Source organism: Lactuca sativa, chromosome 5 (genome assembly GCF_002870075.4).
Source record: "Lactuca sativa cultivar Salinas chromosome 5, Lsat_Salinas_v11, whole genome shotgun sequence".
Lineage (NCBI taxonomy): Eukaryota > Viridiplantae > Streptophyta > Magnoliopsida > Asterales > Asteraceae > Lactuca > Lactuca sativa.
In genome coordinates, this window is record NC_056627.2 from 308,088,090 (window position 1) to 308,103,990 (window position 15,901).

A 15,901-nucleotide genomic window follows, 5' to 3' on the forward strand; every position below is an offset into this window, starting at 1 on the left:
CAGATCTGTGGATAGCATAAGCTGGATTCAAGCAAAATCGACCATTTAGAGACTGCATGGTAGCGAGTGTGCTCGCGAGTCTCCGAGTTTGCCCCCTTTTCGTTGTGTCGAGTAGAGTAGTGAGTCACGGGGTGTGACTCAGTGAGTTCGAAGTCGAACTCACCCATGGAGGAACTCGGCGATTCATTGCCCAGACTCGATGAGTTCAAGGCAATCTCCTTAGATCAAGATCAGACTCGGCGAGTTGTTCATACAACTCGGCGAGTCGCAGCATAAGTGTTCATCGGATGAAGATGAACTCGGCGAGTTTTTCATACAACTCGGCGAGTAGGATGAAGGACTTGAACCTCAGTTTGAAAGAAGAACTCGTCGAGTCAACGCCTAACTCGACGAGTAGAAACGGGATCCAGGTCAGTCGATTGCACAGGGACTCGGCGAGTTGGCGAGCCAACTCGGCGAGTCGGGTCAACTGAAAGTTGACTCTGGCTTTGACTTGGGGCATGGTCAGGGGTAAAATGTTCATTTTACCCAAAGGACAGTTAGCAGTGTTTGATTGAGTATGTTGTGGGAATTACAGCTGGAGGATTTCCGGAGCAGCAGCAGCACCAGTAGGCGATCAATTCCAACACATACCAGCAGTTATTTCGATGTGAGTCTCCCTCCAATAGGAACAGGTCTAAGGCACCAAGGCCGACCCGTGTAGACGAGATGTTAGCACTAGAGTGTGGGCCGAGCCCATATCTCTTGGTTTAGTTAATTGTGATATATGTGTCGGTATGATAGAGTTGTCTATACGTGTTGTCTGTGTGATACTTGTATATTATGGGTTAGTGGTTGAGTGTGGGCAAGGCCCGTATCTCTCAGAGATTGGAGTGTGCGCTAAGCCCGTATCTCCCAGATAGTAGAGTGTGGGCGAGGCCCGTATCTCCCAGCCAGCGAAGTGTGGGCAGGGCCCATATCTTCACGAGTGTGGGCGAGGCCTGTATCCCCCGGCTAGCGAAGTGTGGGCAGGGCCCGTATCTTCACGAGTGTGGGCGAGGCCCGTAACTCCTAGCCGAATGTTGTATGTTATATGCTTGCATGGTATGAGGCATTATGGGGGAACTCACTAAGCTTTGTGCTTACAGTTTACAATTTCGGTTTCAGGTACCCCTTCATCAAAGGGGAAGGAGTTGGCGCGGTAGCGGCACATCATGCACACACACTGGTTTCCACATTTACTAGATTTCTCTAGGATTTATACTCTGATATTTCGATTGGTTGTATGATTTGGCTTTTAGACATCGTTTGCGTTGTGATGTGGTTTGATCAAACAAAGTTTTTAATTTACTAACATTTTCTAAAGTAATGTTTTTAAAACGAAATTTTTGGACGTGAAATTTGGGTCGTTACAAGTTGGTATCAGAGCCCTGGTTTGAGGGATTCGGACACACCTTCGGGGGGGGGGGGGTGTCTGAACTCAAATCGAGGGGTCAAAAGATTCTGAAAAAAAGAAAACGTTTTCTAAAAGGTCAAGTAAAGTATTTTAAGAAGAAACGAAGTGTGTGATGTGCGCAACTGGCCGAGCTCAAGTAAGTATTCCCCAAAGTACCCATACAAGCTTATGTTGTGTTTATCAGTTTCAGTAGAACAGCATGCTAGAATAGGACTAAGGATCTAGTAGTGATGCCTTATGTGCCTGCTTTATGTGCTTCAGTGTATGAAATTTGCATGCTAGAATCGAGTAGATAGCAGTAGGATAGCCTGTTAGGTTATGCCTGATAGTATGAGTTTAGCTCTGTATGCTAGATCAGTTTTTCTCTATGAGAGTGGATTTGCTTGAGATTGTTCCCTTAGTTCGAATGGTGCTTGCTTTGTGCTTCGTGGGACTCCGAGTGGTGGGAGTTAGCCATTAGGTGAATACGTCACGTCACATGTGATCAGGGTTGAATAATCTTAGAGTGCTGGATTTGTCCCTATTACGCAGCTCTCGTTTGAGTCTAACCGTTGTAGGGATGAGCCTGTTACTCGAAGGATTATCCGAGCCTCACCACATGTGATGGTATTCAGGTAATGGTTAATTGGCACTACTAAGAGGCCTTCAGCAGCTGAGGACCTGGTAGGGTGGAGCCTAAGATTTCCCTAGGGCAAGACTAGGATAAGTATAGCAGTGATCAGCCATAGTGGAAGGGATCTGGTGGAGTCGAGGCAGTCCTTGAAGAAGGTACGGATAGATGTGGAAGGTAGTATGGGCCTGTACTACTGAAAGCAGAGGATCCGTACCCGAACCAAGGAAGGCCAAGATAAGACCAGGGAACTTGTAAGTAGTTGTGATCCCTCAGGAAGTATTAGTATCACTAATGAGTGTTGTTATGTATTGCAGAATGGTGGTACTTCGATCGAGGCCGATAGATGGCGGTTCAGGAGAGGGGTCAGGTTCGGGATCAGGTTCCGAGCCGGTAGATGAGGGACTACACGAGTTCATCGCGTCAGAGATCACCAGGGGTATCCTTGAGTCGACCCCCATTATCTTCGGGTCGATCAAGGAAGGGATCATCGAGTTGATGGAGGATCGCCTTAGGGCGTTCAGGAGTGACATGGCTTCTGGCCAGTTGGGATCTCGCACACTGTCCTTTAAGGACTTCAGGGGCAGTGGTGCGCCGGATTTCCACGGGGTGAAAGACCCCATTGCTGCCAGGCGATGGATTGCAGACATCGAGTCTGCACAGTTGACTAGCTTCTGCCCCGAGGGGTCAAAGGTGAGGTATGCAACAGGGTGTTTACGAGACCGAGCTCGAGATTGGTGGTAGTCAGTGGGTGACTCGTTGGGAGCCTCAGCTATCGAGGCTATGACCTGGTCGGACTTTGTGACCAGGTTCAGGGCAGAGTTTGTGTCGGCTGTCGAGCTTCAGCAGCTGGCCAGGGAGTTTTTGGACATGAGGCAGACGACTGAGACTGTGGCGGAGATCACCGCCAAGTTCCGGGAGAGGGATTTGTTGGTGCCCCAGTATGCAGGTGACGAGGATATGAGGAGGACCTGTTATCATGATATGCTACAGGCTGACATCCGGGAGCATGTTAGCTTTTCAGCTTGCCCTACCTGGAGTCCATGATCGCCAGGGCGAGGGAAAGGGAGATTGATTTGGAGCACATTCGGAAGAGGAAAGCAGAGGCGGGGCAGGTGGTTGGGGCTTCAGGAAAGAAGCCCAGGGATCAGATGGGAGGCCGAAAGGCCAAGGGGGACCTGGCCGCTGCGGGAAATGTGGCAGGACACATGAGGGAGCATGTAGAATGGGATCAGCAGGCTGCTACAAGTGCGGCAAGGCAGGGCACTTTAGCAGGGATTGTACAACTCCAGTTTCGGCTATTCAGACATCAGAGTTGTTGTGTTTTCACTGCAACCAGAGCGGCCACAAGAAGGCCAATTGCCCCCAGTTGTCAGCATTTGCGACAGCGAAGGCGCCAGCTCCAGCGACCTTGCGGATCACTGATGGCCGGCAAGGCAAGGCAGAGGCTCCGGTGGTGAGGAGCCGGGCATTTCAGCTGACTACCGAGGAGGCACGCGCCGCACCCGACGTAGTGACGGGTATGATTCTTTCCCTCTACTGTATTTTATGATGTTATGATATTGATATGTGCTCTGGGTGTATATGTATGCATTAGGATCGTTCCATGTGAACGGCATTCCATTTCAGGTGTTGTTCGACTCGGGTGCCTCCCGATCATTTGTTTCCCTTGCGCTTAACAAGAAGTTTCCTGAGTCTTCAGGCATATTGGATTGCCCTTTAGAGGTAGAGATTGCTGACGATCGATCGGTACGAGCATCGATGGTGTTTCGGGATTGCATATTGCGGTTGTTTGAGGAGCACTATTTGTTAGACTTGGTTCCCATTCCGTTGCGCGGGAACAAGGTGATTATTGGCATGGATTGGTTGAGCCCAAATGGGGCGGTGATAGACTGCGCACAGCAGCTAGTGCGAGTCAGGACCCCAGGTGGGGGAGAGTTAGTGATTCATGGCGAGAGGCCACATTGCGGACCCACTATATGTTCAGCAGCGAGGGCTAGACGCTATCTTCAGCAGGGATGTGCAGGATTTGTCGCGTACGTGATGGATACCCGGGAGGCGGGTAAGGCGACAGTGAGAGAAGTTCCGGTGGTTCAAGATTTCGCGGATGTTTTCCCAGAGGAGCTTCTTAGGATACCTCCGGAGCGACAGGTGGAGTTCATAATTGACCTCGTTCCTGGTGCGGCTCTGATAGCGAAGGCACCGTATCGGTTAGCTCCTCCCGAGATGCAGGAGTTGTCTACGCAGCTGCAGGAGATGCTAGAAAAGGGATTTATTCGTCCGAGTAGTTCACCCTGGGGAGCCCCGATCCTATTTGTGAAGAAGAAGGATGGGTCGCACCGGATGTGCATAGACTATCGGGAGCTGAATAAGGTAACAGTGAAGAACCGTTACACACTCCCGAGGATTGATGCTCTCTTTGACCAGCTTCAGGGAGTGTCTTGGTTTTCCAAGATCGATTTACGTTCGGGTTATCACCAGATGAGGGTCAGGGAGGAGGATGCGCAGAAGACTGCGTTTCGGACGCGCTATTGCCATTATCAGTTCGTGGTGATGCCGTTTGGGCTCACCAATGCTCCTGCTACGTTCATGGACCTCATGAACCGCGTATGCAGACCGATGCTGGATCGGTCTGTGATAGTCTTTATCGATGACATCTTGGTTTATTCCAAGACGCAGGAGGAGCATGAGGAGCATCTGAGAGAGGTTTTGGAGACCCTGAGGAGGGAGAGCTTGTATGCCAAGTTCTCCAAGTGTGAGTTTTGGTTGTGCAAGGTGCAATTTCTCGGACACCTTGTCAACCAGAACGGGATTCTGGTCGATCCGGCCAAGGTCGAGGCCGTGATGAGGTGGGAGGTTCCGAAGACCCCATCTGAGATTCGGAGTTTCCTAGGATTGGCAGGCTACTATCGGAGATTCATTCAGGATTTCTCCAAGATAGTCGTACCCCTGACGCGGCTGACGAAGAAAGTCGTGGTCTTTCGGTGGGGACCCGAGCAGCAGGCTGCGTTTGAGACACTGATACAGAGATTGTGCGAGGCGCCAATCTTAGCCATGCCAGAGGGCGTAGAGGATTTTGTGGTTTACTGTGACGCGTCCATTTCAGGGTTGGGCGCGGTACTGATGCAGAGGGGGCATGTCATTGCCTACGCTTCGAGGCAGCTCAAGCCTCACGAGGCGAACTACCCGACGCATGATTTGGAGTTGGGGGCGGTGGTTTTTGCCCTCAAGATTTGGCGGCATTACCTCTACGGGTTTCGATGTACCATCTACACAGACCACAAGAGTTTGAGGTACCTCATGGATCAGCTGAATCTGAACATGAGGCAGCGACGGTGGTTGGACGTGGTGAAGGATTATGATTGTGAGATCCTTTACCACCCAGGGAAGGCCAATGTGGTGGCCGATGCACTTAGCTGCAAGGCGGCGCCGATCAGGGATATTTGCATGAGGATGACCGTAGTGACTCCCCTGTTGGAGCAAATTCGGGAGGCTCAACAGGAGGCTATCAAGGAGGAACATTGGAAGAGCGAGCGTGTGGTGGGGCAGGTTTCCTCCTTCGATTATGATAGCCAAGGACTATTGACACTACACCACAGGGTGTGGGTGCCGTATCACGGAGGTATGCACCAGATCTTGATGGAGGAAGCGCACAAGTCCCGATTCTCTATTCATCCCGAGGCGACGAAGATGTATAGGGATCTTCGTCTAGATTATTGGTGGCCCTACATGAAGCGGGATGTGGCATGGTACGTCGAGCGGTGCTTGACCTGCAGGAAGGTCAAGGCCGAACATCAGAGACCACATGGGAAGATGCAGCCGTTAGACATCCCGTTGTGGAAATGGGAAGATATCACGATGGATTTTATCACGAAGCTTCCCAGGACCGCGCTTGGAGTAGATTCGATTTGGGTCATCGTGGATCGATTGACCAAGAGTGCTCACTTTATCCCGATTCAGGAGAGTATATCGGCCGAGAAATTGGGCGACATCTATATCAGGGAGATCGTGGCGCGGCACGGGGTGCCAGTATCGGTTATCTCGGACAGGGATGTGCGTTTTACTTCCAGGTTTTGGAAGAGATTTCATGACGAGTTGGGCACTCGTTTGCATTTTAGCACCGCCTTCCACCTGCAGACAGATGGTCAGAGCGAGCGGACCATCCAGACTTTGGAGGATATGTTGCGGGCATGTGTGTTAGATTTCGGTGGTAGCTGGGATACCTATCTTCCCTTGGCCGAGTTCTCATACAATAACAGCTACCACGCGAGTATTGACCGTCCCCCATTCGATATGTTGTACGGACGGAGGTGCAGGACCCCGATATGCTGGGGTGAAGTTGGCCAGAGGGTCATGGGGAGCACCGAGGTGGTGCTCAAGACGACCGAGAGGATCCAGCAGGTTCGGAGCAGGCTTCAGACTGCTCAGAGTCGCCAGAAAAGTTACGCCGACAAGCATTGATCCGACTTGGAGTTCCAAGTCGAGGATATGTTTCTCCTAAAGGTGTCGCCTTGGAAAGGCGTCATTCGATTCAGGAAGCGGGGCAAGTTGGGCCCGAGATTTATCGGACCGTTCAGGGTTGTAGCCCGGGTGGGCAAGGTGGCGTATAGGCTGGATCTGCCAGTCGAGCTCAGCCAGATCCACAACACTTTCCATGTTTCTCAGCTGCGGAAGTGCTTAGTGGACGATTCTGCAGTAGTGCCATTGGAGGATATTCAGATTGATGACAGCCTGAATTACAGTGAGCGCCCAGTCGCAATCCTCGACAGGAAGTCGAAAGATTTAGGAACAAGAGGGTAGAGCTAGTGAAGGTGCAATGGCAGCACCGCAATGGTTCGGAGTGGACTTGGGAGCCAGTGGAAGAGATGATGGAGCATTACCCCGAGCTGTTTCAGGATCGAGCAGCAGACTTCGAGGACGAAGTCTAAAATAAGTGGGGGAGATTTGTAGCACCTGGTTCCTGGTACGTAAGATATATCTGAGTATTTTGTATTTTTGGCCGTGGACTCGGCGAGTTGGAGGCCCGACTTGCCGAGTAGAAACGAGACTTGGGGCGCGGTTAAGTTGGCGACTCGGCGAGTCCATATTATGGACTCGGCGAGTCCGCGCTGTCTGATGAAACCCTAATTTCCAAGGGTTTGCACCCTTTTTAAACGACTATTTGTGCCCCAACTCCGCCCCATTCACCCTCAGAAGCTCTCCATACGTTCTAGCTCGTGTTCTTGTGAGTTTGAGGCTTTTTAGTGTGTTTTCTTGAAGAATTTGAGAAGGAAGTGGAGTAGATCAAGAGGAAGGAAAGGAAGCCAAGCATCTTCATGTTCTCTCAGTAGTTTCTTGGAGGTATAACTCGTTTTCCCTCTGTTTCTATTCTTATTACTCCATTAAAGACCTCCTTGAACCATGTCCCAAACTTGGTTGTGCATTGTTGGTTGATTCAAGTTGCTAGCCTTTAGATCTAGACCCTATTCAGTCCCTAGAGCTTGGATCTACTGCCTTTATGGAGTCATATTGCACACAAGCCCTAGATCTACCTCTTTTGGTGCACTTTAAACCTTAGAACCTTTATTGGTGATGATCTACATGTAAAGTTGGAAACTTTACGTGTAAACCAGGACCTAGGAGCCCAGATCTGTGGATAGCATAAGCTGGATTCAAGCAAAATCAACCATTTAGAGACTGCATGGTAGCGACTCGGCGAGTCGTTCATCTGACTCGGCGAGTCTGCTCGCGAGTCTCCGAGTTTGCCCCCTTTTCGTTGTGTCGAGTAGAGTAGTGAGTCACGGGGTGTGACTCAGTGAGTTGGAAGCCGAACTCATCCATGGAGGAACTCGGCGAGTCATTGCCCAGACTCGGTGAGTTCAAGGCAATCTCCTTAGATCAAGATCAGACTCGGCGAGTTGTTCATACAACTCGGCGAGTCGTAGCATAAGTGTTCATCGAATGAAGATGAACTCGGCGATTTGTTCATGAAACTCGACGAGTAGGATGAAGGACTTGAACATCAGTTTGAAAGAAGAACTCGTCGATTCAACGCCTAACTCGACGAGTAGAAACGGGATCCAGGTCAGTCGATTGGACGGGGACTTGGCGAGTTGGCTAGCCAACTCGGCGAGTCAGGTCAACTGAAAGTTGACTCTGGCTTTGAATTAGGGCATGATCAGGGGTAAAATAGTCATTTTACCCAAAGGACAATTAGCAGTGTTTGATTGAGTATGTTGTGGGAATTACAGCCGGAGGATTTCCGGAGCAGCAGCAGCAGCAGTAGGCGATCAATTCCCACACAGACCAGCAGTTATTTCGATGTGAGTCTCCCTCCAGTAGGAACGGGTCTAAGGCACCAAGGCCGACCCGTGTAGATGAGATGTTAGCACTAGAGTGTGGGCCGAGCCCGTATCTCTTGGTTTAGTTAATTGTGATATATGTGTCGGTATGATAGAGTTGTCTATACTTGTTGTCTGTGTGATACTTGTATATTATGGGTTAGCGGTTGAGTGTGGGCAAGGCCCGTATTTCTCCGAGAGTGGAGTGTGGGCTAGGCCCGTATCTCCCAGATAGTAGAGTGTGGGTGAGGCCCGTATCTCCCGGCCAGCGAAGTGTGGGCAGGGCCCATATCTTCACGAGTGTGGGCGAGGCCCGTAACTCCTAGCCGAATATTGTATGTTATATGCTTGCATGGTATGATGTATTATGGGGGAACTCACTAAGCTTTGTGCTTACAGTTTACAGTTTTGGTTTCAGGTACCCCTTCATCAAAAGGGAAGGAGCTGGCGCGGTAGCGGCACATCATGCACACACACTGGTTTCCACATTTACTAGATTTCTCTGGGATTTATACTCTGATATTTCGATTGGTTGTATGTTGGCTTTTAGACATGGTTTAAGTTGTGATGTGGTTTGATCAAACAATGTTTTTAATTTACTAACGTTTTCTAAAGTAATGTTTTTAAAACGAAATTTTTGGGCATGAAATTTGGGTCGTTACAGACTCGGCGAGTCCTTCGAGTGGAATCGGAGAGTAGTATGAAGATGGAGATGAACTCGACGACTTGGATGAACAACTCGGCGAGTTTGATCTTGGACTCGGCGAGTCATGTCGCGAAACCCCAAACCCTTCGAATTAAGACTCAGATCAGTGCGTTGGGTGGGGACTCAGTGAGTTGGTCAGGACAGGACTCGGAAATCGGTAGACTCGGCGAGTCGAGCCGCGAATGAATAGATTCTGAGTGTATGAACTTGGCGAGTCAGTAGGGAGACTCGACGAGTAGGGTTGACCTGGACTTTGACTTGACTAGAGTTGACTCAGTTGACTTTTAGAGGACTGTCAGAATAAGTGTCATATTGATATTAGTAGCTCAGAGAGCTAGAGGAGCAACGGCTCAAAGGATTGTCGGTTAGCAGCCAGGGGGTTATCGGTAGAGCTCAGCAGTTCATGTGAGTTTCCTTCCAATAGGAACGGGTCTACGGCCACAATGCCGGCCCGTTTAGTTAGCAGTAGTTCTGGACTTCATTCCGATGCAGTATTTCAGTACGCTAGGTGTCTTTGTGATACAGACATGGTATGAGTTATGTGTACCTGGCTATGGTCCGATGCAGTATGCAGTACATGTGTTCATGTTATATGCTATAATTATGTTATGCTATGTTCAGTTAGTTCCGGACCGTGGTCCGATGCAGTAGTAAGGGTGCTTGATGTCTTTGTGATTCAAGCATGTTTTGTGTTATGTGTTTTGGACTCTGTCTCGATGCACTATGCAGTCTATGTGTGTTCATGCTAGTTGATATGTTTATGTTATGCTTTGTTCAGTTAGTCCGGACTTCGGTCCGATGTAGGGGACAAGGTCCCAGTCAGTTTCCGGACCTCGGTCCGATGTAGGGGGCAAGGCCCCAGTTAGTCCGGACTTCGGTCCGATGCAGGGGACAAGGTCCCAGTCAGTTCCCGGACTTCGATCCGATGCAGGGGGCAAGGCCCCAGTTAGTCTGGACCTCGGTCCGATGCAGTGGGCTAGGCCCAGTATGTGCTTCATATGTCATTGTATGGTATGTGGTAGATTGGGGGAGCTCACTAAGCTTTGTGCTTACGGTTTTTAAGTTTTGGTTTCAGGTACTCAGTTTTCAAAAGAGGAGCTCGGGAAGATTGCAGTGCATACACCATAGTTAGTTAGCCTGGGAATGTTTGACTCTGATAAGAAGATTATGTTTTTAATTAATACTCGAAAAATTATGTTATGACTTATGATACAGTTTTTATAAATATGATTTTAGTAATGTTTTTAAAGAAATTTTTAGTCGTGATTTTTGGGTCGTTACAAGTTGGTATCAGAGCCCTGGTTTGAGGGATTCGGACATACTTGAGAGTGTGTCTGGACTCAAACTAAGGAAGAGGGAAAAAGGTTTTCAAAAGAAAAACATTTTCGAAAGGAATTTCTGGTAAAAAGGAGTTGAGAAAAGAAAAGAGTCTTAGAAGAAGCGAAAGGAATGCTTTAGAAAGAAAATAACTTGAAAAGAGAAAAAAGGTGTGGTGCATGCAATCAGCCGAGCTTAAGTAAATACTCCCAAATTACCCATACAAGTTTATGATTATCAGTTTCAGTTTTAGTTTCAGCTCCATTTTCAGTAGAACAGCATGCTAGTATAGGACTAAGGATCTAGGAGGATGCCTTATGTGCCTGCCTTATGTGTTTCAACTTAATAAAAAAAATTGCATGCTAGTATTGAGTAGATAGTAGTAGGATAGCTTGTGTAGGTTATGCCTGATAGTATGAGCTTAGCATTGTATGCTAGTATAGGTCCTTGTTATGAGGATAGAGTTGCTTGAGTAGTTTTTCTGCGTCTGAATGTTGCTTGCTTTGTGCTTTGTGGAACTCTGAGTGATGGGAGTTAGCCATTAGGTGAATACTTCACGTCACATGTGAACAGGGTTGAATAATCTCAGAGTGCTAGATTTGGCCCTATTGCGCAACTCTGGTATGAGTCTGACCGTTGTAGGGACGAGTCTTTTATTCGAAGGATTATCCGAGCCTCATTGCATGTGATGGTATTCAGGTGGTGGATAATTGGCATTACAAGGAGGCCTTCAGCAGCTGAGGACTGGTTTGGGTGGAGTCAAAGGTTCCCTAGGGCAAGCCTAGGAAGGTAGTAGCAGAGATCAGTAGCAGGAAAGTGACTTGGTGGAGTTGAGGTAACTCTTGAGGAAAGTACGGATAGATGTGGAAGGTAGTATGGGCCCATACTACTGAAAGCAAAGGATCCGTACTCGAATCAAGAGGGGCCGAGACAACACCAGGGAACTTTTAGAGTGTGTGAGAGATCCCTCAGCAGCGGTGTGTAAATTGATCAGGAATTGTTATATTTTCTGCATGATGACATTGCGCGAGTTACCAGTTAGCAGTTCAGGTATCGGGGAGGGATCTGGCTCGGGCTCTGGAGTCGGGCAGCTTGATCATCAGATAAGGGATTTCATTTCCGCAGAGATCATGCGCAACATCATTGATCAGACTCCTATGATTTTCGGCTCGGTTAGAGAGGCGATTGTGGAGCTTATGGACAGTCATCTCGAGGCCTTTAAGGCCGGGATAGTTTCAGGACAGATTGGGGCACATCTAGATCCCGATTCTTATGGAGTTTAGGGATCCATCAGGGAGGGAGATCCCATTGCTAGTTTTTGCCATCAGGGGATAGGAGTGAGTGGGGCATCCTGTCTCCAAGAGAGACCTCTGCATGATTAGATAGTTGAGGAGGTTTCGCGAGCCATTCGCGAGGATCTGCCCGACATGGTCGTGAGGATCACTGATAGGTTGATCGCGAAGCTCCAGGATCAGACAGCTGTTGTTCAGTCGACGGGCGGTGTCGACGAGGTAACGCAGGAGCGAGAGACGGGCAGGGAATCAGAAAGGAAGAGGAAAACAGATGAGACTCAGGTAGCCACAGGTTCGGGCAAGAGGCCTAAGGGGTCGGTTTGAGATCGAGGGACTATCAGAGCCGCAGTTGATGCAGGAAGTGCGGTAGGACGCACATGGGTGTGTGCATGTGTAGAAGTGGTGGCGATGTTGGATGTTTCAAGTGTGGCCGGACGGGCCATTTTAGCAGAGATTGTACTGTTACCATCGCCCAGGAACTTGATCCGATATGTTTCCATTGCAGTCGGAGGGGCCACAAGAAGGCCCACTGTCCGAGTTTGTATACAACAGAGCAGACGATAGCTCCTGCCCTTGTGACTTCAAGTACCACCAGCGATTGCTGGGGCCGGGCAAGGGCGCCCACGGCTCGGAGCCGAGTTTTCCGGTTGATTTCAGCAAGGATTCGAGCAGCGTTGAGTGATGGAGGTATGTATCTTTTACCTCCCTATCAATTATTATTCATGATATTATTGTTATGTTGCTGCATTGATGTCAATAAGCATATGTGTTGGGGTATTATATTACCTGCTTGTGACGGAGTTTTATGCCATTTTCATACCTTGGAATTAGAATGGTGAATTGGAGGTCGTCCCCTCTAGATCAGGTTACTTCAGATGCGGTGACTGTAGCATGTACGTGTAAGATTCAGTAGTGCCTCACTACTTTTGAAAGGTGTCATTCGAGATTGATCGGTTAAATCCTTAGTAGTGACAATTTAGAGCTTCTAGTGGGGTAGCCAGCGGATAGTAGGGAAGTGGGTTGGGGATGTGCACCCCAAACGCAGGTTCTCGGAATGTAGTCCCTAAATCAAATACAGTTAAGGATTGAAGGGTGCTCAGTTAGATAGCAAGAATGGTTCGGATTTGGTAAGAGTTAGTTGGAGCGCCGACAGAGGTAAACGTTGGCGGTCAGCAGATCGCCCTTTAATGGAACGAAGGTTGGGGAATCCATTCGACCAGTGAGCCGTAAGCAGTTAGCCGAACCCAAGTGGGGGAGAACCCTCCGAGTATACAAGGATAAGAGCACGTAGACCCAGAATGAGTACGTGGCTTTTGAGAAGAAAAGATAGTAGCACAGTGATTGATGGATTGAGGAGTTCGGGATTGGGAGTTTGAGGAACTTTACAACAGTTAGTTCATGTAATCGTGATGGTTAGTAGCTGGTTGGGAATCCAGGATTGGAGGACCGCCTCAAGGACTTTAGTGAGTCGGAATGAGGATCTTGAGAACGGTTAGCAAGAGTTGCTTTCGTGTTAGTAGCCAGTAGCAGAGACAGAATGCAAGGTTGTGTAGATTCAAGAGTTGGGAGTTTGGAAACTTCCCAACAATAGTTTCATGTAGCCGGATTAGTAGACGGTTGGTTTGGGAACCAAGCCGAAGAATTCCTCGACGACACGCTAAGTATATCAAGGATATAAGATGTCGAGGTTGATGCAATATTCGATGACTAAGGGCTGGTTTTGAGAAATCAGGATAAGGAATCCCTAGCAGGACTAGGGATAGTCAGGATGTCCTCAGATAGTAGTAGTAGTAGTGTTGTAAGTCTGCGAGGGTAGCCGTAGCATTCACTAGCAGTCAGATAGTAGTAGTAGTGTTGTAAGTCTGCGGGGGTAGCCATAGTATTCACTAGCAGTCAGATAGTAGTAGTAGTGTTGTAAGTCTGTGAGGGTAGCCGTAGCATTCACTAGCAATCAGATAGTAGTAGTAGTGTTATAAGTCTGTGGGGGTAGCCATAGCATTCACTAGCAATCAGATAGTAGTAGTAGTGTTGTAAGTCAGCAGGGGTAGCCGTAGCATTCACTAGCAGTCAAATAGTAGTATAGTGTTGTAAGTCAGCGGGGGTAGCTGTAGCATCCACTAGCAGTCAGCTAGTAGTATAGTGTTATAAGTCTACGGATGTAGCCGTAGCATTCGTCAAGTTAGTAGATAGCATGAGCGCGTTGTTTAGGCGCGGGGGAAACAGTAGTACCCACCAGTTCGGGTGCAGCAGTGAAGATATGGGAATCCAAGGGTTAGATTTCGGATTTCCCAGATGGTTCAGTTATGGTTAAGCCGGCGAATCGACAGTCGGATCGTCACCACAATTATGAGATCAGGGTAGCAGTGGACCGTTTGGGTTTGTGTATGTTAAGGGCTACCGTTAGTCTGGAAGCCATCATGTTGTTAGTCGTGGAATTGATGATGTCAGGATATGATGTTTGGACTTGATCGGTGGATCGGGAGGTTGTTAGAGCCACAGTGACAGGATAACTAGTGGAAACTAGTTCCAGAGAAAGATTTCGTTCAGAAGTCGTGGGATCGACTAAGTGAGGAGTCCTTTGACTCCACAGTTGAGTCGGAACTCGGTGTTGCAGATAACCGACGAATGATTGGAGACCAGGAAGGTCTTAAGCTATTTTGGGAAACAGTCATATAGGCATGATCAGTGTTCATGCAGTTCAGTGTTTCAGGCAGTTCAGAGTTTCAGGCATGTTCAGTGTTTCATGCAGTTCAGTGTTTCAGGCAGTTCCGTGTTTCAGACAGTTCGGTGTATCAGGCAGTTCAGTGTTGCAGGCAGTTCAGTGCTCAAATAATTTCAGAGTTATGGACAGAATTGGTATTTGTGTTGGGATTCAAGTGAGGACGGTATAGTTGGTTGATTTGGAAATGGCAAGTCCCTCTCAGCAGGATCAGTTGAGTCCTCTTCCAAGTATAAGTGATATGCAAGGGTGATTAGGCAGGTAGCCTTTCTTTTAGGAAGGGAGACTTAAGTTTTTGGAAGTTGAGTAGTCAGATGAGAGATAAGCAGGCTGGTTCCAGCAGCATCGATTCAGTATGGGTGGCAGAACGGATAGAATAGTTATAGGTAGTCGAAGTATCTTCAGAAGTCGCTAGAAGCGACTAGGAGATTGCGATGGAGTGTAGTGACCGGTGGGAGTCCGGTAACCCAGATATCAGCGGATTAGTTGGACCAGGGTAGTCTCAGTGCATCCGGTAGGCGGATGAGGGGCAATGGGATTTTCAGTCGGAGGAAGTAACGCTAAGGGAATTATGGAAAAGAGAAGAATTTAGTATGTACCAGTAGTAACAACCAGCACTGTGAGTGGCTGGAGTGATGGATAAAAAGGGTTAAAGTCACTAGGGAGGGTGTTGAGGCGTATTGCAGGTCAGTTGACCATAGAGAACTTCGAGGACGAAGTTTAGTTCAAGTGGGGGAGAGTTGTAACATCCAAAATTAGAAAGGTCAAGAAAGGAAAGGAAAAACCCTAAGTTAAAGAGGGTTGACTCGGCGAGTCTAGGGAGGAACTCGGCGAGTCGGAGCGGGATCCGGGGGTAAAGTAAGTGACCGACTCGGTGAGTCAGCAAGTGGACTTGGCGAGTCTGGTCTGGGTTGGGAAACCCTAATTTCGGCACTTGGTACCCTATTTAAGCATCTTATTCTCTTCCCTAGGGCTCATTTGCGGCCCCTATAGTCCAAAACCCGAAACCCTAAGCCTCCATTGTTGCTCATTCAAGCTTCCAAGCCATTGCCATTTTTGGGTGATTTGAAGGAAGAAGAAAGAGGGAAATCAAGGAAGCTTCAAGGATTGGTCTTAGATCTGGATTTTGTGGAACCTTTCTGAATTATTGAAGGTACTAAGTCGTTTCCTTCATTTAGATCTATTCTAGTTGTGAGATTTGGGACTTTTTGGACAAGTTTATGAACCATTTCGAGTTAGAAGCCCAGATCTGAAGTTGCTACTTCAGATCTAAGTGTATCTTGGCCTAGTGAATAATAAAGCATCAATTTATGGGTCGATTGTTAAGCCCCTTTTGTCTTAAACCCTAGTTCATGGTGTATTTAGCCTAGATCTCCTTAGCTACACGTAAAGTTTGCCACTTTACGTAAGGAATAGGCTTTAGAAGAGTGGATCTACAGTTTGGAGTCCATGCATGACTCAAAAGCCTCTGAATATATGAAGGGATGAATAGACTCGGCGAG